The sequence below is a fragment of the Cygnus olor genome, chromosome 12 (genome assembly GCF_009769625.2).
Source record: "Cygnus olor isolate bCygOlo1 chromosome 12, bCygOlo1.pri.v2, whole genome shotgun sequence".
Lineage (NCBI taxonomy): Eukaryota > Metazoa > Chordata > Aves > Anseriformes > Anatidae > Cygnus > Cygnus olor.
The window spans coordinates 18,764,774-18,786,934 of record NC_049180.1 but is presented as its reverse complement, the minus strand read 5'-3'; the positions used below and the strand labels follow the sequence as shown (position 1 = coordinate 18,786,934).

At 36.9% G+C, this 22,161-nt stretch overlaps 1 long non-coding RNA gene across 8 annotated transcripts in view; it reads left to right on the top strand.

Moving 5' to 3' along the window:
- The window catches only part of LOC121076840, a 247,404-nt gene that overhangs the window by 104,976 nt on the left and 120,267 nt on the right, over positions 1-22,161 (top strand). For 5 of the 8 annotated variants that reach the window (XR_005823746.1, XR_005823748.1, XR_005823750.1 and 2 more), the window contains one exon: positions 530-614. The exons of 1 other annotated variant lie outside the window; for it this stretch is intronic. This is a non-coding gene — a long non-coding RNA (uncharacterized LOC121076840). Of the gene's footprint in view, positions 1-506; positions 615-22,161 lie in introns of all 8 variants that reach the window. 2 more of the 8 variants (XR_005823747.1, XR_005823752.1) reach the window with 1 other exon arrangement.

The window sequence follows — 22,161 nt, the reverse complement described above, 5'->3', positions numbered from 1 at the left end:
GTCACTTTCTTTGTTATGGTGTGACAAGGATAGCCTACTGGAAAGGATGAAAAATATTTTAGGTGTCCAAATTAAGTGGCATTCACCATTTAACCTTTTTCCTGAAGCATTTCTTTTTTTAAAAAAAACTTTTTTTTTAAGTAAATCTATTGGTTATTTTCTGTTTTCCAAATGAGACATTGTGATGGGAGACATTTTTTATTTCTTTATGTTAGTAAGTTATATGAAACAGTACCATTAAGAGTACATAGAGGTGGCTGTGTGACACAATGACTATGCGGTATGTCTTAGGGATCCTGTTATGTCTATCCCGTATGCTCCAATGCTTGAAGTGTAAAGCTGACAGCATTTGGTATCTTATTTCAATCATCATTTGATACCTCAGTCACTCTTACAAACGTAGCTAGCCAGCTCATCTGTTACCTGGACTCTATAATTTTGACTTGTCTCAATTTATTGCACAATTATGTTACATGTGGCAGTCACTTGTGAATATTCTTTTTCAGCTGAAGTTTATATTCTTTTTCAGCAAGTTGACAAAAAAAATGTACGTTGAAAGTTATGATACTTCAAAGGACATATAATCTGCTGTGCTTTTCAAAACCCCAAAATAGGTAAGATAAAATCAAATTTTATCTAGATTGTGTTTTGCCAGTCAGACACCATTATAATTTGACAGGCATGATGTGATGCAATGAAATGTGAATGACATAACTGATAGGCCAACATAGAAATTTAATAAACATTTCCAATAAGTTTGCTATACTCTGCCTGTCATGTCTCCAACCATTCCCCTGTGTTATGTCAACATTTGGGTCAGGTACTTGGTCTTAAACAGATTACGAAATGTAACAATTTTGCTTATTTATAAGAAAAGCAGTAGATATTTCCTTGTACCCTTTCTGGATAGTTTAGGTATGAATAGTGTTGCAACTGTAAAGAATATTAGTTCACATATGTGGAAATCATTTTGGTTGTAAATGGTCAGTAGAGTAGCTACAAAATGTATGGGCTCACTTAGTCAACTTATGTATAACTTGCATAATAGAGACATGTGGTGATGTGACTAGCTACAGCCCAACTTGCTTCTTTCTTAAGTTACTGAAAAACTGCCCCAGTTTTTTTCCTAAAACTAATCATGACAGGGGTTTACTCTAAGAATTATAAATGAAGTGTCTACTGATGTACTGCTACTGGTTTACTCTCCTGCTGCTGTGAGGTTTTTATTCTAATTTGATGAAAACCAGATTTTGCAGCAAGACTTCCAAACCTCCTAAAATGATATTTAATACCTAAAATTAACACAACATAAAATATTATAAAAAAAAAAAAAGAAAAAACAACTCTATACACTCAGCCAGATAGCAGTTCTGCATTTCCCTGTTTTATTGTCTATAGGAGGTTAATAAATTAGAATCTAAAGCTCTAAAATTTTTGTAGTCATATAATTCTTATGACTTCTGTGAGAGTCGACAGCCTCACAAATATAGCTCATAATTAGAATTCATTCTCATATTTGCATTATTGGTATTTTATATGGAAAATATATTAATTATACACACCACAAAGAATGTATTTGCACATGTCAGTTCTAGGAACTTTATCTAAAAGCCTTGTAAGCAATTTATGCTTTATTAAACAACAGCCAATATAACTAACAGTACTTACAGAACAGTTGCTTTCACTACCTGAGTCAAAACAGCTCTATGATCTACTCCAAATTAGTCAATGTAAGTGTTTGCTAAAAATGGACTGCATTATGGAAACCAGAGGGCAATTGTCATGCAGTACATTACTTCTGCATTTGAAATGTGGACTAAGGAATCAGCGTAAACTAATTTAATGTACAGGTATCACCTTTTCAAAAAGAAAGAAAAAACCCTCTACATGCAAATCATTATCAAAACTGTCACAGCTGTATTTGGAGACTAGGGATTATATGAATAGACTTTGTTTTATTTATTGCAACACTAACGTGAAAAATATTGATTTAAAATTCTAGGACTAGGTCCTAGATATCTGATATCTAGATATCTGATACTGGATATCTATCTTTTGAGCTTTGAGATCCAGCGGTAGAATTTAGTTGCAGAGGTGCATGGACACTCTACTGAGGGTTAAAAAAAAAATAAAAAATCTCCTCATAAATCTCTAAGGAATAAAATCATGGATGCATATAAAACAAACTAGTAATTTGTCACTAGTGTAATCTAATTCAGTTTTTTTCGTGGGTAAAAGTTCAAACATTTGCAGGTTCAATTCTTTACATTGTTTTGTGCTGAAATTTAGTATAATAGAAATTGTTTCCAAAAGAGTTTTCCCATAGTTCATTTAAGTGGTACAAAACCAGAGCTTTTTTCACATATTTTTGAAAGTTTTGTGTTTTATTTTAAAATGTATTTAATTAAATAAATTATGGCAGAGCTTTGTAGGGGGCAGCAAGGGGAGGCAGTGAAGGGAGAGTGAATTGCTCTGTGGCTTAATACATGGAGCTGGGGAAGGGTTGTGGAAAGGGAGAGTTTTGAGAATATTAGAAGACCATTCAAGTTCACATTTGGAACGCTCCCTACCTATGAATGGTTGTTTTATTGAAAGCTTGATCACTATAAACTTTGTCTTCATGTGCTACCATTGCACAATGAATGGCAGAAAGCCCAGGAAAGCTATCTAAATATTACTGTCTGTGTGACTGGAGTCAATTGGCATTGGCAGGTGGGGATTTACGCCTCTATGAAAAAGTAGGTTTATTTTACTGCTGCAGTTTTAAACCTGGAAAGACCTTCCCAAGGCAGCTTAGAAGCATAGCCAATATTCCTTAGTATTTCCTAAATGTGCGCATTTGCTAGAAGCAAACAGGAAAGTGTCTGATAGTTTTTTATGCAGTCACTGCCTCAACTCAAAGTGCTTCACCTTTGTGGCCGAGGTGAGAGTGGATTAAAGCTTGTTGTACTCCCTGACCCACTTTCATCCATCTACTGCTTGTGGGGTGTCTGTTGATTGGCACAGATCACATCTATCTGCCCTGATGGCAGGCAATGTTAAAGCAAAGTCCTTGCAGAAATGGTCCAGGGCTGCCTGTTCAATGTCAAATGTGTGATACTGCAGAAAGAATAGCAAATATGATTAGTGATGGTGAGTGTACGTGGCATAATATACTCACACACCTGCGTTGCAAACTGTGGTACAGTGTGGAAGGGACAATACTCTTACCTCATCTCCATCAAGTTGTCTGAAGCTTGCCCCAGTGCAAACCTGGAGGTGAATTTTGGCTGGAATTTAGCTGCCAATCTATATTCAAAGTACAACATGAATATACTCAGTTGTTTCCCTAAAAATAAGAAACTGTTATCTCCGCATGACTCCCACTTTGAAGGTGCCTTATGCCTTCATAATAAGGCCGAGAGCCCCCAGAGTTGCTCTGAATACATATTTTACTTGAAATTCATGCACTGCTTTATTATGGAATAACTTTATTGATGAAGGGCGTTCGAGTAACTCTTGAGTCCTGAAATGTACTGGTTAAAGACAGGAATAAACTGTGTGTGTATAATAGAAAGAATGAAACTGTTCAGCTCCTCATGCCTGATGTATCAAGCCTCTGTGATGTTCCCCGCAAAGGCCAGGAGCAACAGAGGTGGTGACTGTAACTTTTTTTGGAAATTGCCAGATGGTCTTGTTATTTTATTCACATGAATAGATAATAGGTAGCTCAGGAAAGAAGTGCTTATTGTCAGCTGAGATATAATTATTTCTGGACATGGAATATTTCCATTTAAATTTGCTCTTATTATCTTAGTCCCTATCTGAAATAATTTTCTTAAGGATGCAAATCTTTTGTAAGTTATATTGAATGGCTGCATTCAGCAAGTCCAAAAATATTTTCTTCTGAAATCTTTAACTGCATTCATCTGTACAAGAGTCTCTGCATGTGTTTTGTCCGTTTTCTACCTGTCTCTTGTACGTGTGTCTCTATGGCTAGCCCCACAAGGATATCCAGAGGCAGGAGTAATGTAAATCTCCTGAAACTACTACCAGCTCACTGATGCACTCTTGTTTTAATTTCCTCTTCCCCTACCTTTCTAAGATTATATGCTTCAACAAGCAATCCAGAGATGTCTTGCTAATTATTGTATCACAGATGTGTTTGCTGACTACCAACAAAAACCAATAAATGTTTTTCACCAAAGATAAAAAGGAATCAGAGACACGTTGGTGCTTAACTAATGAACAGTGGGTCAGATTCACCCCTGAAGTAACTTCCATCCCCTATGCCTTGTCATAGTTGTCATTTCACAACTCCTTTACCTACAGAAACAGTTAGTTTCACAAACCTGTAATTGGCATGATTGGACAATTGCTCCATGCAAAAGGATTTGTTAAGGTTCAAAACCAAATCTGTTATTAGTTGCTAGTAGCAAGAGATTAAGGAGCCTCGTGTGAAATTAGACATTTTTCTCTTCATTCCAACCTTAGGTTTGTGCTTATACAGCTAAAGTGCCCTGCTGGTACATTCCCTCTCCTTTATTCACCCGAGAAGGAAAATTCATGTAATGCTATTCCATGCATTGTATACATTTCATTTGCTGACGTAAGTATTTCCTGTTTCTTGCCTGCCTTCCATTCTATGCAATGTCAAGTGAAATTAGTGATAGAACGAACCCTTTTTGGTAACCAATGAATTGCTTACATGTTCTTTTCCAGATTTGCTAGGGGTTTATCAATGTTTGATACTTTTTGCCCCACTCTGATTATATTTTTGTGTATGCCTGGAGGAGAAGGTGTCATCCACTAAAGATGCTTTACAACAAAAAGAATTAATCTCCCCTTGGAAATGCACCCTGGTTACTTAGCATGTATGTTGTTATTATTATTATGTTATTATTGTTGCAAGCCTTATTTTCAAGTGCCTGCATTTACACTGGGTGTCTGTCACACTACCACATTTGCTATAGCTGTAACAAGAGTTACCTCCCCTGCCCAGCCTCAATATAGGGTCTAAGTGATGAATATGATAATTAACTATACATTACAATTCATTAAATATTCTTAATTCTGATGTGGGAACAAATGAAATTCATCATTAACGACTGAGTTTTAGGGTGAATGTGTGTGGGTGCATGAGAATATGTATGCTTGAAGAAATTTATGCAGATTAAATCCATTAGCAATTTTCTGCACACCTCATTAAGCAAAATATCAAATCCCACTTAGCTCTTCTGCTCTCATTAGACAATTTAAACTGTACTATTCCATATCATGGAAAAAAAAAAGTCCCTAGTGTAATACCCTACTAGTGAATTCTCAAAATCTACAGATGTCATACTAACACCTTGGACTAATCACATTTTCTCACTGTACTGTATCATTGTTAAGTCTGCCAAGAGACAGGCTGCCTGGCTCCTATAGAGGGGTTCTCTGGAAAATAAGTACTTCTTGTCGCAGAGTAGTGCGTGTTCCCAAGCACCTAACCTTGCCTAAAGCGTGTGCGCAGCTGTGTATCGGGTGTTGAAAATACTTAACAGTGAAGAGCGTTGAAAAAGTTGCCCTTTCACTGCTTTTGTCAGAAAAATACAGATTCATCAGAAAATTGTTTTCTGTGGGAAGATATTACCCTTGCTAGAATTTGATAATGGAGTCATTTCTTGGGTCCATGTTAGCGTTATCTGTTGTGGCTACATCTATGTCAGGGGCCATAGTTTAGTAGTTATTTCAAGCCAACGTAAGGTGACTTCACTTTTAAAACAGGACTTCTCATCTTGCCCTACCTCCAGCAGTTTGTTCCAGTCCTCCTTTATGAGATCTTATGTATTCCCCTTAATTGGCAACAAAAGGGGACAAGTTGGCTTTAAATTAACCTGGCAAAATAAGACTGGATTAGTTTTGCTATGGTTAGGTTTGCTGATCTGGTTCACCACCTGGCCTTGAAAATACTCTGACACAAAAGAAGGAAAGAAATTACAGGTTGAGGCTAGAGAGAGGGAGAACAGAAATTGCTTCTTTTAGAGGTAATATTGCCTTATGGCTGTTTAAAGGCTTCATGATACTGTGGCAGTATTGTGATCAGTAACTGAAAGGAAGCTCTAGAAACTAAAGTCAAATGAGAGTAGGTGGAAAACCATAAAGGGGATTGGTTTGCAAGAATTTGTCACTATTTTTGAAGGAAAAAGGGAAGAAACGTGATTCCCCTTGTCTGTCCATTCACGCAGGACAAGAAAAGATGCAAAAGAAAATACAAGCTATTATTGTGATTTAGTCTATACTGAGTGAAGATCCAGAGAGAATGGAAAAACTTCTATTCCTTTCTCTACCTACTGTTTGACTGCTTTCCCTGTTTTTGAGACTGAAAAGCACCAACCAGTTTTTATTTCCATGCCCAAACTCTTTTGTCCAATGCAAGTTCTCATAGTCCAGAAACAAACAGATCTCTGAGCCAGGGGATGGCAGGTTGATAGGAAGGATTCTCAGCTGAATACTCAGGGTTGAGGTCCATTTACTTTTTCTCTTTTAATTACTTATTTACTAATGAAAACACAATAGAGCCAGAGAACACTAACAGACGCTTAGTTCCTTTCTGCATAGGATATGTCAGTATTTTGTTTTTAAACTAGGCTAATAGTATTTTTAGCTTCTGTCCTCTCCTTCCCTCTTGCAGGTGTCAGAACAGGTAGAATTTCTGTTTTTACCTCACCCTGGAAGCAGTAGTATATAAAAGAGTAGATGAATTCTTGCAGTGCCACATGTAGTGTCCTTTGCTGCCTTTGATCATTCGTCATTTTGATCATTACACAGTTTGAACAAAGTAGCTAATCAATCCCTTCTCATTGTGTCCTTCACATACTGCCTGCTACCAGCTTTGTTCATTTCCTTTATATTCAAAACTGTACAGTAAATAGTACTGTAGGTCTGCTCAGCACCAGTGGGTGGGCCTGCCACTTCTGCTGAGAGAGGAGAGGTGTTCCTGCCACCAGCTGGCACCCCACTCGGTCAATCAGGAATGCTTTCGAGCCTCACCAGGGTACGTGACTCCTTGTGGAAAATATTTTGTACCTCATTATGCTTTTTTTTAGTCAGTGAAGTGCACCCCACATGCTGAGAAGCAGGGCCATAAGAAGAAATTGGCAGGTAGAAAAATTTCTGGAGCACTAGCAAAGTCTCCTGAACCCTATTTCCTCTTCTGTTCAGTTGCACAAAAGCAGACCCAACTTGGCATATATGAAAGTAGCCAAGTAGAAAGTTAGTGATTTGTGTTTTTATTGGTTTTGTATAGACTTGTGGGTGTTACAGTTCCCAGATATCCTGGAGAAACTGGGACAGTCCTAACTGTGTAAGCAATTCCACTTCTTTCTGTATGAGTCATCCAGCAGTCCCAGCCTCAGCCTTCACTGACCCCAGCCCTGCATGAGCGAAAGGGGTTGCTGGTGGCTTCTGACAGTGTGGGTCACTGAGACACAGGCTGGGGTTCTCAAAGCCGTGGGACCTCTGAAATGATCTAATGCACTGTGTTTAGACCTTTGGAGGGAAAAACTTAATTTTCTTAATTATTTTCTGTGTCATCTGGCAACCCAGAAAGTTGCATCTTCCCTCAGTTGCTGTGAAGTCCATAGTTCTCTGGTCTTGCCAAGGGAAGAGAAGTTTGTCAGCTACAGTCTTGTTTGCTTACGAGCAAGTGCTCGTAGCCATGGGTAAGCTCATGTCAGAGAATTGTGTTCTCAGTTTCATTTGAATTGAAGGAAGATTAAAAAGAGGATGGGAAAGAAGTAATCGTTTGTTTTTAATGTCATTGTTGCCTTTTCTCCTGGACCATAACCCATTCCACATCCCTTTGTTAAACCATGAATACATTGTATGCTAACCAAATAATTTCTCCTATTATACTTTACATGCAATAAAATTCTTCAAATTCAAAGGTCACCAGCCAGACATGTAAAATGACTTCATGAACGGCTTCAGCTCATTAATCATGCCTCAGTGTAGTGGTGGCTCTCCTCTGTTCATTAGAATAACATTTCTTTGCACTTTATGGCACACCATCATTATAATACAGAACAAGGACAACAGTGTGAAAGACTTTTTTTAATGAGACTTCATAGCTGCTCATGGTCGGACTCCCCATCCTGTTTGCTCTTGAAAGAGCCATCTGACAAAGGTTCAGAAGGATTTTACCTGATGAAGAGAACTATGAAGAAAGTTTCACAGGGAAAACTGTCAGTGAGCTTACAGAAAGCTGCATAAACCTGGCTGCCCTGTTGGCTGAACTGTCAGTCTTCAAACAAATGCAGAGAGAAAATCTTTAATTGTACTCACCACACATATGACATTTTATGCTGTGTCATTGTCATTTGCAGCAGTTCTTAAATTGCAGAGAAAAAGCAGTGGTTCAGATCCCCAGGATCTTGAGTGGACTCTGCAGTTAATAAAGAGAAACTCTTTAGTTTAATAATTATCAATTATTGAGGAAAATAAACTCTTCAGAACCTCTGAAACTAGGTTTTATCATCAATGCTTTTGCTGTTAGTCTAATATTGTTTTAGTCCTTACCTTGGATATAACAAAGAAATGGAATCATTCCAGTAGTGCTGGACTGAGCTAATTTAAATCTCCCTTAATAAGTATTTTAAGGGATGTTAATAATATTTTAGTATCTTTCTTCTTTAGCTGGAATAATGAAATTGCAAAAATGGCTTATAAAGTTTTGTGGATGTTCATTTTTAATTAAAATGTTCTCCTCTGTTTTCCCTCAGGAGTGTAGCTACTTTGTTAAGCACTAGAAAAGATAGCAAGGTTCCTCACAAAAAGAAGCACAACTTGACTACTGACCTCACGATTCTATTACTCTTTCATTTCCTGTCTGTGAGGCCAGTACAGGTTATTTCCCCAATATAAATACTTACAAATCCAGGGCATAATCTTGTCCTCTTGCCCAATTTTCAACTTCAAATGCAATTTTAATTCATATGGCAAGCAGCATAAAAACAGTTTTGTTCAATCCTGGTACAGGAGGTGAGTAATGATGAGAGGAGACATACCTCGTAGTATTGCCAGCCTCAACAGGCAAAATCAAGTGTTATAATCAGTGCAGTTATATGGCATTGCATTGGTTTCTTTCTTTTCTTTTTTTTTTTTGGCTGTTACCAAAAACCTGTAAACTCTTTATATGCCCCTAGTCCCTACATCATGAAATGGTCTACATCCAAGGCTTCAGCAGCTTTGCTGCTGTTCATTGCTGCAGCTCCTCTGGTATTCTGTACATCTATCTCTTTTTCTTCTTTGCTGGCCAGCGTTTCTTTCCACAAGGGTACTGGGTGGGCTAAGGGCAGAGAATTGTCTTCTGTCAAGCCTGGAGTTAGGAAGAGGTGGTATTCTTCTCCAGTTCCCCAAGTACTCCTGTCAACACTGCGTGAAGCAAGAGAGGTAGAAGAAGCTGCTAAAAGTATAAATTGTAATTACTAAAATGTCCATGAGATGCTTCCTACAGCTGCTGTCTTCTCCAAATCGTGAAGTTGCTTTTTGTAGCGTCTCTTGGTATATTTTCCATCTTTCTCTCTAATAAACCAAGAAAAGACTGGCCCCCTCCCCCCCCCCCCCCCCCCCCCAGGTAATCTCTAGTTCTCTTTCCCTTGTGTTGCTCTGATCTGCTTTGTCAAGTGATCAAAGACCCTTCTCAGGTGGTCTGTTGCTTAGTTGCCACCTGCTTGGAATTCACTCTTAAGAAATTGCTTTGTCTTGAGAAGTAGCCTTTTTTTTTAATTATTTTTTTAATTTTTTTCCCCTGGGTGCTCCATTTAAATGTATGATCAAAGTTTATTGGCCTGTTCTAATTGTACCATGTTAGGTACAACAATTTTTCTTGTCACCTTCTCTGGATTTTAGATTAATCTGGAGAAGAGGCAAGAATGTTCTGCAGTTTAGAAAAAAGTTTTCCAGACAGGAGTCTGACAACAAAACAAAATGCAGTCTCCAACACCAACCAGGCTGTGCATAGGTAGACATCACAGTTTCAAGTACAAAGAAAGGTATTTTAGTGTTGGAAAATTTTCTAGACTATTGCTTCTAGGGTTTTGTTTTTCTTGTAGACTTTGGACAGAAGGCTAATTCCATCTATGTATACAAAAGTACCTCCCAATGATAACATATAAAAGAAAACATCCAACAATCTGTGATGTAAATATTTGTCCTACGTAGGCAGTCTTGCCTAGAGAGAAATACCTGTACTACTGATAATGCTGTTGCCCTTCCTGTTACTCTTTTCCAGATGGTCCTAGTGGCAGAACAAAAGTAGCATATGCACTTGCCATGTGCATGCTAGCGTACTGCCTTAACTTCATGCTTCCTTTTCAAGCGTATGAATGAGAACAGAGCAAATTGACTGTCACAATTCATCAGCCATGCATTAAGCAAGAGGCCCATTGATGTGTAGAGCAGTGTTCACACCAGACATGAGATCAGGAGCTGTTAGCAGCAAACACCTGCAATAGCAGGATCAAAAGAAAAGGTAGACTTGAGGTGAGAAAAGTGGTTATAAATCTGTATGCAAAACTGCATCTATCAGCACCAGCAGAAATGCAAGACCGAACAACACAAGGATCACATGTTTTACCCAGTCCATTATTGATGTGTATGTCCTCTATGCTATATGCAGGTAGAAGACTGCAAACAGTGTATGAACTCCAGACTAAAACTATATCAAAGTTGGTAGAAACATCTGCTAGCTTTGTTCTCAGCCAGGAACTTATCCCATGGTTGCCAGTGAATGTGTACTGCATTACTGAAATTTCTGTGATCTTCAGTGGACTTGAGTGGAAACTTCCTGATGATTCATTGGATGGCAGATAGTAGAGAGGGCTGCGGACCTGCTATGTCAGTGGAGAGCAGTGACTCTATTGCAGTATGGGGATTTCTTCTGGGAAGTGCAGGGGCTCAAGGGAAGTGAATGAGACAGGCCCGGAGCAGGCTTCTGGCAAGTGCTATATTTCCAAGGTGCCAGGTCTATAGTTTAGGTGTACTGTGACATGCCAGATGTGGTCTACAGTTATAAGAAAGTTCTCTGCTAAGTCCATTTTTTTTTTCCAAAAGCAGCTATGAGATTGCTTTTCTTTAGAGATGAAAACAGGTTGAACTCTTGTTTTAGTGTTTCTGCACCTCTCCACCTCCTTCTTTTTTTCAAATTCAAAAAATAAAATTATAAGTAATAACAGTGGTATTGGAAACAGTTTTGCTTATTCAACCAGCAAGCAACAAATTCTTACTGTACTATTGATCATGTGCTGTGCTATATTTTCACAATATGAAAATATCAGTCACAAAAATCACTATTTATAAAATAATCTGATATCTAAGTATGGAATGTATGCTGCTTTTACACTTTTTTAGAATGGAACTATATTTTTTGTGGAAAGGCAATTCACCAAAGTGACGCTTAACGTTAGTTTTGGCTAATACACAACCTAATGCCAAGTGAGTTCTCCTAGTACTCTTTTTGTATTCTCTGAGGCTGTTTTTATATTAAATCTCTTTCAAGTTCTCATTATACAGTATTGGCTGTAATTATTAACTTATTCCTAGAATTATAGAATTAGAGAACCATAGAATCAGAGTATTTGAGGTTTGAGGGGGCCTCTGAAGAGCCTAGTCCACCACCTTCCTGTTCAAAGCAGGGTCTGCTTAGAGGAGTATGCTCAGGGCTGTGTCTAGTGGAGTTTTGGATATGTCCAAAAATGAGGTCTCTACAATCAATGTCTGGACAACTTGTACCAGTTTGTGACAATCCTCACAGCTTTTTTTTTTTAAGTGGAATTTCCTGTATTTCAGTGTGTATCCATTGCCTCTGACCCTGTCACTGAGCACTAGCTACAATTCCTTTTCTTTCTACCATCAGTTATTTACACATGCTTAAAAAATAGAAATAAATTAAACAATATGCAAATGAAGATGATGATTCTGAGGAACAGCAAAATGTGATGTAGATACAGCAATATCTAATTTCTACATGAATCATCTTGCAGCATGGGAAATGAAAGCAGGTAAAAGATTTTAAAAAAAAAAAGTCAGGATCAATACTTTGATCAATTGTGGGGCACCTGATTCAGCTGTGGCTGAGCCAGATTATCTTTTTCTTCATTGCTTAGCTGAATTTTCTGGGGAAATAGCAATCATGAAGTTATCACTACAGCATGACTGTCTATTCTGTTTTTCACTACTTGTTTATATATATATATTTTAATAAAAAATGCTGACAAGGAGAAAATATTTTTGTTAGTTTGTTTGCGTAGGTACAATGTCAGCATAGAAGCAGCTACCAGGGAGATCAAAACTGTGAAAGATCAAACATTGGGAGCATACTTTACTTCTTACAATTTGTCAAAATTACTAGGGGCCTGTTTCATTTAAAAGTGTTACAAATTGAGAAGGAACGAACAGTTTTGAAGATTGCATCATCAAAAGAGATTTAAGTTAGAAGCATGTGTGTTGAGTCTGAGATTGCTTAGACGCAGGGGTTGCAAAGGATGTAGGAACATTAATAAAACTGAATAGCATATTAATCCAAACGATATAGGAGTTCAGAAAGAGGATCTGGGCCCAATTCTGTCTCATGCTCCTAATAGTGACAGTACTGACTTTGAAAGTATATTGAGGAATCAGGCCCTATTCTGTTTAAAACAGTGCGTGAAACTATTTTCCTCTATAGCATCGTTTCCATGTCTCTATGCCATACTCATAGAAGGGACTATAAGGGCAGTGTTTCTATATTAAATGTTTTCATGAAGCATCTGGGTTCTGTTTAAACTCCACATTTCAGAATATTGAGAAGTTTTGTTAATTGCTAGGTTATAAATCCCCTGACCAACCAACCTAAGTATTTTCCTTTTTAACTGGTGGCAGTCACAAGAAACCACTTTTTTACTCCTGCTATTTTCGTACCTAATAGCTTAGAGCCTTGCAGAATTTAAAATTATCAAACCTTAAACAGCTTTGTTCTGTTGAGGGGGCTCTAATGCATGAAATTCCTTTGCCAGGTGATATTTGTTAGATTTCAAAACAAGAACAGAGTCAGAAACTCCCAACCTTGAAGTTAATTAGAATTCTGATGTTACCATGATTTTGTGATGTCTGAATGTCTACGCTAGAACTGTGAATTTAACTAGAGAAAATCTTTTCAGCTTCTATCACAGAAGGCAAAACCCCCCTTTTCTGAATCTGAATGCACTTGCAGCATACAAAGGATTAGGACCTTAATGTTGTAGGCAGGCAGAGTCTGACTGGACCTGCGTTGAAGACAGTTTGGCTGTACCTGGCTACAAAATCTGTCTTCTGTGAAGTGTGTGTGACTGAATAGTTTTCTTGGATAGGATTTTCCTGTTTTTCAGGGTTCAGGGGAGGGTGGCACTGCTTTGGCATCCTTTCCTCAGTTATTTGTTAACCTACTGTAAAAGGATCATCCAGATTTAGCAAACTGGTTTTGCTGCCCATTCTGCCAATTCCAGTTGGCTATGTCTCCTACAGCTACACAATGTTCTAATTTTTCTCACTCACAGTTTTGTAATCAGAGACAAGTCAAAGAAATAAGCTGCCCAAGTAGCTCTTGCCCAGATATCTAGAAAATGAGATTTTTCTTTAGTATTGATTCATTCATTTTCTATTATTTTCTGAAGGTTAAGGACGTTTATCAGTCACTTTTTGCCAGCTGTCTTTCCAACTTAAAAGTGTAGGTAAATAAGATCTGTGTGTATTTAAATGTACGTAGTCTAACAGAAAAGTTCCGATGATTAACTGACCCTGTCTGTATTCATTTAGGGCTGATGGCAGAGGGTACAGGCCTCTGGTTTACTGGTTTTTGCACCCCCTTTCTGTGAAATAATTACATCCCCAAAGAAGGTAACTGAGGTCCGAGACCTTTGGTTTCCTACAGGTGTCTGAAAAACCTGGTATGTTAAAATCATACTTGGCCACTAGGTTCTAGTAATTGCAGATATATCTTTTTATTTATAGCAACAAAGGTAGTTCTTGTGCCTGAAGACTTGGTGACTGTACAAAGATATTTATATGAAGATGCAGTGTCAGGGGCTTATTAGGGATGCCTCCTGGCATTTGGCCTGTGTATGCGCAAGGCAGCAAAGCGTGAAAACTTGGTGAATTGTATCTATTCAATAATTACAATGAGATTTCTTTTTCATTACAAAACTGAATTTTGTAGGTCATTTAACATCTTACCTGTTTTAGATTTTTTTGAAGGATGGGTGCATACAGTACTAACTTCAGTATGCCTTTAACAAAACCGATTATATTAGTGGTTGTTTCAATATTATTAATGATTTGCGAAAGTATTAAGTACATATGTCAATTGATTACTTAGAATTAAAAGTAACATTTTCTAGGCAGTGAATTCTTATAGCAGGCCATTGGTATTTTGAAAACATCCAACAGCTTTAAAGCAACAAAGATATTTTAGTTTGGACTGTCTCTGTTTGAGTACTATGCACACAGTCTGATTTACCAACCAAGAGAAGGTGAGGCTACAAGTAATGCATATCTTGTATGCGCGCTGGGGCTATTTTTCTGAGTGTGGGATTATACATAGAAATCTTGTTGTTTTTTGTTTTTATTCATCCCAAGAATGCATATGCACATCAGATCTGCCATTTCCCCACAAACTGTACATAGATTTATAATTTGTCTCATAAACAAGGACTGAGAATTGTACATTAGGCTATACCGAGCAGTAACTTACAGACTGGACTCATAAATGCAGATCCTTGCAGTTTCTTAATTAAGTTCTTTTAAAAAGACCTACACAAAACAGGGGTGGGAACTTCTGTTAGAGAAATTATTGACTTTATTCTGAAGCTGTGGTTGGTCCAGTTTCAGCACAAGTTAGAGAAGTCCCAGTTGAGCTGAGAATTGATAAGGGAAAGTGAAACACTTTTCTGCTTCACCAGCTATCTCCTCTCCTTGGCTGCCTCTGCAGTTCGTGGGGGTGTGAGCTCTTCCATTTGTAGAAGAATTGAAAGCTTCCCTTCCCCCAGGGAGCAGAGGAAATCCATATGACTATATTTTGGCTCTTCGCACTGCTCAAGGGCACAATTTCAAATACAAGAGAATGTGGCTTGCCTTTATTAAGACCAGTCAAAAATGTCTGGATTGTCATTTTTTATCCACAGAACTGATGAAATTTTGGCATAAAACCAAAAAAAAGGTTTCTAGCACTTTTGCATTTTGATACTTCTTTATAACAGGGAAAGTTAGTATGAATGTACAGAAAAATATCATTTTTTGAAAAGAAATAGGGAAAATTGAAGTGTTTATATTAATGCATTGAAATTCCATATCAAGTAAAATTAATAAATCTGTGCTTTTTTTTTTCTGAAGAAGGCTCATAAGGGTGATCTCTTAGTTCCTACAGTCTGTGTATAAAAAAGGCAGTTACCAAGCATAGAATAATAATCTGTGTCCTGTTAATATATTGACCTTCAATTTTTAAACTGAACATATTCCTATACAATTGGTTAGTGGCACTACAGGCCACCTTTCGCTCTGTTGAAACACAGGAACAGGTGAAGCCCCGAAAGTACAAACTTTCCTCTTCTGTTCCATCTTGAGTTTTTTTCACTCCTATTCCAGAGGAGACTGCAGAATAAGACAGTTCAGTTTCCAGACCTGCCGTCCCCTTGGGGTCTTGTAGCAGAGATCTCAATTAATGCCAGTTCTGTGCATGAGTTTTAAGACCTGGGTGTTTTTCTGCCCAAAACTGTGTTGAATATACTGTTATATTTTTTTCATATAGGTCATCTAAACAGCTGTTGAAATGTGGAAGCTTCCAGTCACTGTTGATCTGAGTCAGGTTTTGAACTGATGACTTGCCGACAAAAAGCTTTAGTCAGATTTCAGTCCCCTGAGTCATTTAGACTGCCTGCAAATGCATAATTAACATTTAAGATGCAAGTCTTTTTTTAGTAGCAGATGAGGGAAGAAGGTAGTTAGTGTTTAATAATCTGAAACGCCCTGATAAAACACTTTGAAGAAAATGTCTATGCAGCTGTAAAGTGCAAAATTTGGTGTTACAAAGGAAATACGTTGAATCACAAGTCAGGCAGGCAGCATTTAAATGAAATAAACAGCAACACTTCCTTTTTCTTGCCAGTTCGAGGATTGGGAGGGAGGGAGCAGAGTGGTAATTAGACATGTTTCCTATAATTCAGGTGTGTGTCTTAAGTCCTTTCTGTAAAGAAGAACCATATCTTAGGAAAGGCCTTGTAAATACAGGCATTCTGTTTAGGAGAATGGTGTCTTCTTCCCATTCTACTACACAGAAGTCTCTTTTCAAAAGATTTTGATTTCATCTTGGTACAGAACGCCCTTTTGGTTATAATCCTTTTTTTTTCTTTTTTTTGTTTTTTCTTCAAGAGAACTATCCTTAGTCTGTTTAGGGGAGTGAGTTTGCTGATTTCCTTCTAAAACAGCGATGTTTTCTGTGTTAAGCTAAGTTTAATTTAAAATTTGCCAGTGATAGAATTTTTCCATGGCATCTCTTTGAAGACTTTCTGGTGAACTAACAGATGTGTCATTGACTCTTTGTTGATAGACACAGTAACTGTATCTTCTCTTAATATTGTCTGATGACTCCAAATTATGCACATTCAACCTTTGCCCTGTTCTCCTTTGATGTGCTTACAGACTTTTATATCTGCAAATTTTCATCATAGATGAGCGACTGTTATGACCATCAACAGAGACAGATGGAAGGTAGTTATAAGCTCTGTTTTACACAGAAAAAAACTTATAGAAACATAAATGAGATGCAGGTTTCTTGGCATGCTTTCTTTTTATGTGAAAGACTTCCATTTTCCCAAACCTCCCAAATACACAAAGAAACAACTTCCCCCTTTATCAGCTTCTCTCTTCCAAACAGGATTTTTCAGATCAAATTTGTAATTAAACAGGAACATTCCCTTGGTTGAACTACAATAATAAATGTTCTTGAGTGAAGACCAGGCTGTCAAGCCATGGTTCTCAGCTGTCAAGTTGCACTGTTATACTGGGGAGCCTGTGTGAATGAGCTCTGCTTGTTTAATTTGATTTTATAAAGAGGCAGGTTTGATGTCTCTGTAGTGTTGTTGAATGGAGAGGGCTAGGATACATGTTGTGAAGACATTTGAATGCTTGCAGATGGAGTCAGGTGAGATTATTACACCCATCGCACATGGCAACTGACAGTAGAGCTGCTGTTAGTGGGATAGAAATATCTGCTACTCAGAAAAGAAGATAAGAAGGAATAGAAGCTCCGGAATGGTCAGATCTACTGACACACTAGTATTGTCAAAAGTTTGGGAGCAGGATGTCTTGGAGGTGATCCGTTCTCCTAGGTAATATTTAGCTGTTATCATTTGTGCAAGGCCTCACCTAAGTTAACAGGCTAATTCCTGGTTACATGTGACGAATAGAATAGAAAAGATGAATAAGGAACTAGAATATGACTGGAAGGGGTTTCCTCACTGCTTAGGTTATTGAAAAGCCCATTTCTTATTTTTGGCCTCTATTAATTCATGTCCTGTTTGCTTCTGTTTGGTCTTATTGTTCATTAGCTTAAGAAATGCTCTTCCCTCAGTGATGCTTCTCTCCCCTCTTGCATTTAGAGAGCCATCGCATTCCCCTCAGCCTTCATTTTGCTAGACTGAGGGAGATGAGCTCTTTTACCATCCGCTTTCAAGTTCTTCATGCACCTTTTCAGTCTAATATCTTTCCTGATGATTTTCCAGGTTGAGTTCATCTTTTTAGACAAAGGTCATGATCAGCATTAAAAATATATATAGATAGTACTCCAGATAAGATTTCATTTTCCCTCCTCTCACAAAAAGATTATTCATGTTACAGTCTGACAGTTGACTTGCTGAGAATGTCAAGATTTTGCACAGGTCAGAGAAATCTCCCTCCTTATTAGAGCTGTAGGTCTTTCCTCTTTCACTTTGTCTCATAATTTCAATTACTTTTGATAATATGTGTGAATAATTTTTTTTTTTCATCTACAGGAACAAAAAGCAAAATTGAAATCTGATTTATAAAATTTTAGTGAAGGATCTTTTCCTCCTTTATCCTAAACACTATGCTAGATTAAAAATACTTCAGTTTGTAACAAAACTGTGTATTAAATAGCTATCAATGATCAGTAAATGAGCAAGTTAACAGAAATAAACAATTATTAAAGAAATATTTAAGAAGAATTTAAATGATTTTTAAAATGTTTTTTTAAATTTAGATATTTTAAGCATACATTTTAAAAGCGTTCAGTGTTCTCTGCATGGAAATGTCTTAAGTTTTCATAACCTACTTTTGGTAAAAAAAAAAAATATATATATATATATATATTATTAAAATAAGTTCTAAGACATACCAGGTTTATATACCAAGAGTTAAGAAGAGCACAGCTTTTAAGGACATACTATATTAGCTCTAAAATTTCACATTACACTGCGAAAGACTAAGAAATGCAGCTCCCCACTTCATTTCATTTTATGCCACATTGTGATACAGTTAATTATGTGAAAGTGAGTCCAACAAAAATAACTCACTGATATTCATAGAATCATTTGTGGTAGAAAAATGTAGCTCCCTGAGTGAGGTCCTACCTCTGTTGGAATCTATGGGATTTTTTGACTATCTTGATTAGGTAGATTTTTGACCTAAGTGTATCATAGTATAGTTTATGGTTGCTTTCTGTCAAAAACAAAGTCACAGCATGTTTAATTTATTTACCGTTTGTTGGAAACAAATACCTTCCTATCATTTAAATGTCTAACCAGGAAAAATTAAGATTTACATGAATGACAAATACAAGATGAACACTGTAGTAAGGAGGACAGTTCCACCAGGATGTATATAAAAAATGCTGAACTGGAAAGTAAATTGCAGTTCTCTGAATAACTAATTTAATTTTTACTTACCCAGTAAGAAAGACTGCAATAACAATAATAATTGGAAGAACCTCCAGAGGGTTTTGTTAATGAATTACTAACTACTCACAACAGCAGTGAAATATTTTTAATATGTCTGCTTGTGTGAAGTCAGCCCCAGGTCAGACCAGCACTATTTCTCTGCATCGCTCACACCCTTACAGAAAGGTCGGTTGCAAAAGCTTATGCTGTCCTTCCTCAGAGAAGAGAATTTCAAGCCAGGAGAATTCTTTGCCAGAGTTGCTAACAATCTGTGCTATTAGACATCTTTGTATAAAGCAGGAAGCATGGTCATTTTACAGTGCTGTCAGCAGGAATTTGCAAATACTTACTAGGTTGTGGAAGGGAAATGCTAACATTTACTGGAGAAATTGCTCTAAAACCAGTATTTACTCAAATGCAAATATAAATTACCCTAGTGTTAACAGATAATTGTCTGAAATACTTGCAGTGTTACATAAACCCATAAGGAGTTGATGTTTATCTGCTAGTTGTATTGGCCACACAAGCTTTCATATTCCATTGAAAAGCAAAATGCAAGAACATATCATTTTACCCAAGATGAAGTTGCAGTATTTTCCTATTTTCTTAGTGGATGAAAAATAGCCAGTACAAAAGGCTTTTGGGGGAGATGTTAAACAGTCAAATATCTTTAATTTTTCTCTTTTTTATATTAATTTCACCATATCTTAGGTAGGATACATCCTGCACTATCTTATAATCTTTGGGCAACAGCAGTGATTGATGCTTCTTTGCCACTTCAAATTCTGTTGATCTTCATGGAATACAGAAGAATAGGGCCAAGAAGTTTTTTGTTTGTTTGTTTTTCTTCCCTCTTTCAGACATTCATAGCATCCATGTGTACTTCTGTGGGGGCAGTGATTCTTAATTCTGTCTTGTTACAATCAGAAGAGTAAGAATGATTTTTTTCATTTTTTTCCCCCAGCCTCCCTAATAGTGCCTTTAGAAAATCTTTTTTTTTTTCTCTTAATTATATCACGTTTTGTTATACATTCCATTTGTGATGGAGGGTTCTAGATGATAAACAATTTTAGTGGGAAAAAAATGAGGTCCCACAGAATTAATTAGCAAAGTTTAAAAATAGTAAAATATTACTAATGCTTTACCCTAATACTGTGTTTTTTTCAGGACAATTTTCACATCAAATCAACCATTGCCATGAAAGATAGCCTGAAGTGCTTTCAGGTGCTTTTTCATTTGCAACAGTATCATTCTTTTGTGCCAACCAGTCTTATTACCAGTCTAGCTAGTCTCTGAAGTGAAGCCCAAACCCAGAATACAAGGAAGGTACCCTTCTCTTCTTCCTTTACACTGAAGTTATCCCCTCTCTGAAAAGACCAGAATCTAGGAAACTTTATGCTCATTAATAGGAAAAACGTTAAAGATACTCTTCACATTCATGTTCTGACTGCAGTGGAAAAAGGTCAGCCCTAAGTTGCAGAGCTGATAGTGCATATTACACTATTATGCTGTAAACTAGTGTATATTGGTTTGCTTGAAAATCACAGTATTTAGTTCACTGACTGAAGGAAAAAAATAGAGCCAATAAGAAAAAGGAGAGGTCAGGTAGCAATTTCTTCTATTTGTTCTTTAATTATTTTTTTTTTTACGGTATTCATTGATTCCTTTTTTTTTTTTTTTTTTCAAATAGCAGTAGAAAGAAATATAGGTCAAAAATCAGTAACATCATATCTCTTCCAGGTTGTGCATAAATATTTTGAACAAGTGATAAGGGACAAAGAGGGAGGCCTCAATGGTTTTCAAAAATGTAACTTCATTTAAAATGAAGCTATCCTGTATAAATAGAAGCTCACCTCACATTTGAGAGCCGTCTCTCCTAGAAATAAATTATGTGGGTAACAAGTCATATTAAAGTACTTTTACCTAATGAAAACAACCACTAAGGAATTTCAAAGAATGGAACTTGGTATGTGATGGTGTGTACTATAATCTCTAATTGCTAGAGAGAAATAGAAAAAGAATAACAAGATATGAACTCCCAATAACCTAGCCACCTTCTAGAGGATGTTTAAAGCAAACTCTGCCAAAATTTCTTGCCAAAACTTGTACAGCCAGTGCAATACTGCTACCTTCAGCAGTGGTGAAATGCTAGTTTTGTCTGAGTCATCTAAAATGCTTTGCAGGAGTGATAGGAAATGCACTGCTTAAGACCTTACTAGCTTTCAGCATTGATACTGCTCTTATTATTGGTATCAACTATGTATATAGTCAGGTGCAGTTCTTCAGTGTGACAAGAAAGAATGGTTTCCAGGTAAGAAGTTTTTTAATGCATTGATCATGCCAGCTGGCCAAGAGTCAAAAAATAATGATTGCTGAGTCCTCAGTACAATTGATTTTCAAATTACAGCTTCAGACTAGAGGGTGGCACTTTTTTTTTTTCTTCAGTGAATAAGGTAATATCAGGACACCCAGCTAAGTCATTAGTTTAAATTGATATCACTTGAGTCACATGGTAACAGAAAAACTAAAGGTGATAGCTACAACACCCAGGGAGTACTCAGATAAACAGCACAGAAGTAGTATATGGACAACTTGCATTGTGCTGGCAAGTTCCAAGATTGGCATCCATTCCCAGTAGCAGAATTCCAGTTTGATTCCAGAGCTGACCCACCAGTTTAATATACTTCCTTTGATTTCAAAGTCAGGTTGACAAAAGTCAAATTTTGTTTTGGAAAGCTCATTACACTTTGAACTGGTATTGTTACTGCCATTTTTTTCATCTCTTGTCTTGCTATGAGATATGATTTGGTTATTTTACATTTTTTATTTGCTGTCAAGGTCTTTTTGAAGGAAATTTGTTTAAAGGAAGGAAAATTGTTTAAAAGGTGCAGATTTGAAACACTTCAAAACATTCTTGTGAACAGGCAGGTGTTTAAAATGTGATGAGAATACAGCATAACTTCAGATTATCCATCTTTTCTGTTTTCATTTTGCACCTGAGCATTGTAGTATCTGATATGTTTTTCTGATACAATATTCTGCATAGATTAGATTACACTATTATATTATTCCTTATAGGAAAGCTCAGTAAGAATAGAGGATTGTTTTGCATTTTAAAATGCACATGATGTCTTTGTGATGAAAATACAATAATGTAGAGATGCTGTGCTCTTCGTTGCTTCATCTTACATGGTGGTGTTTTCCCGAAGGTCATTTCAAGCCCTGCTCTTTTCTACAT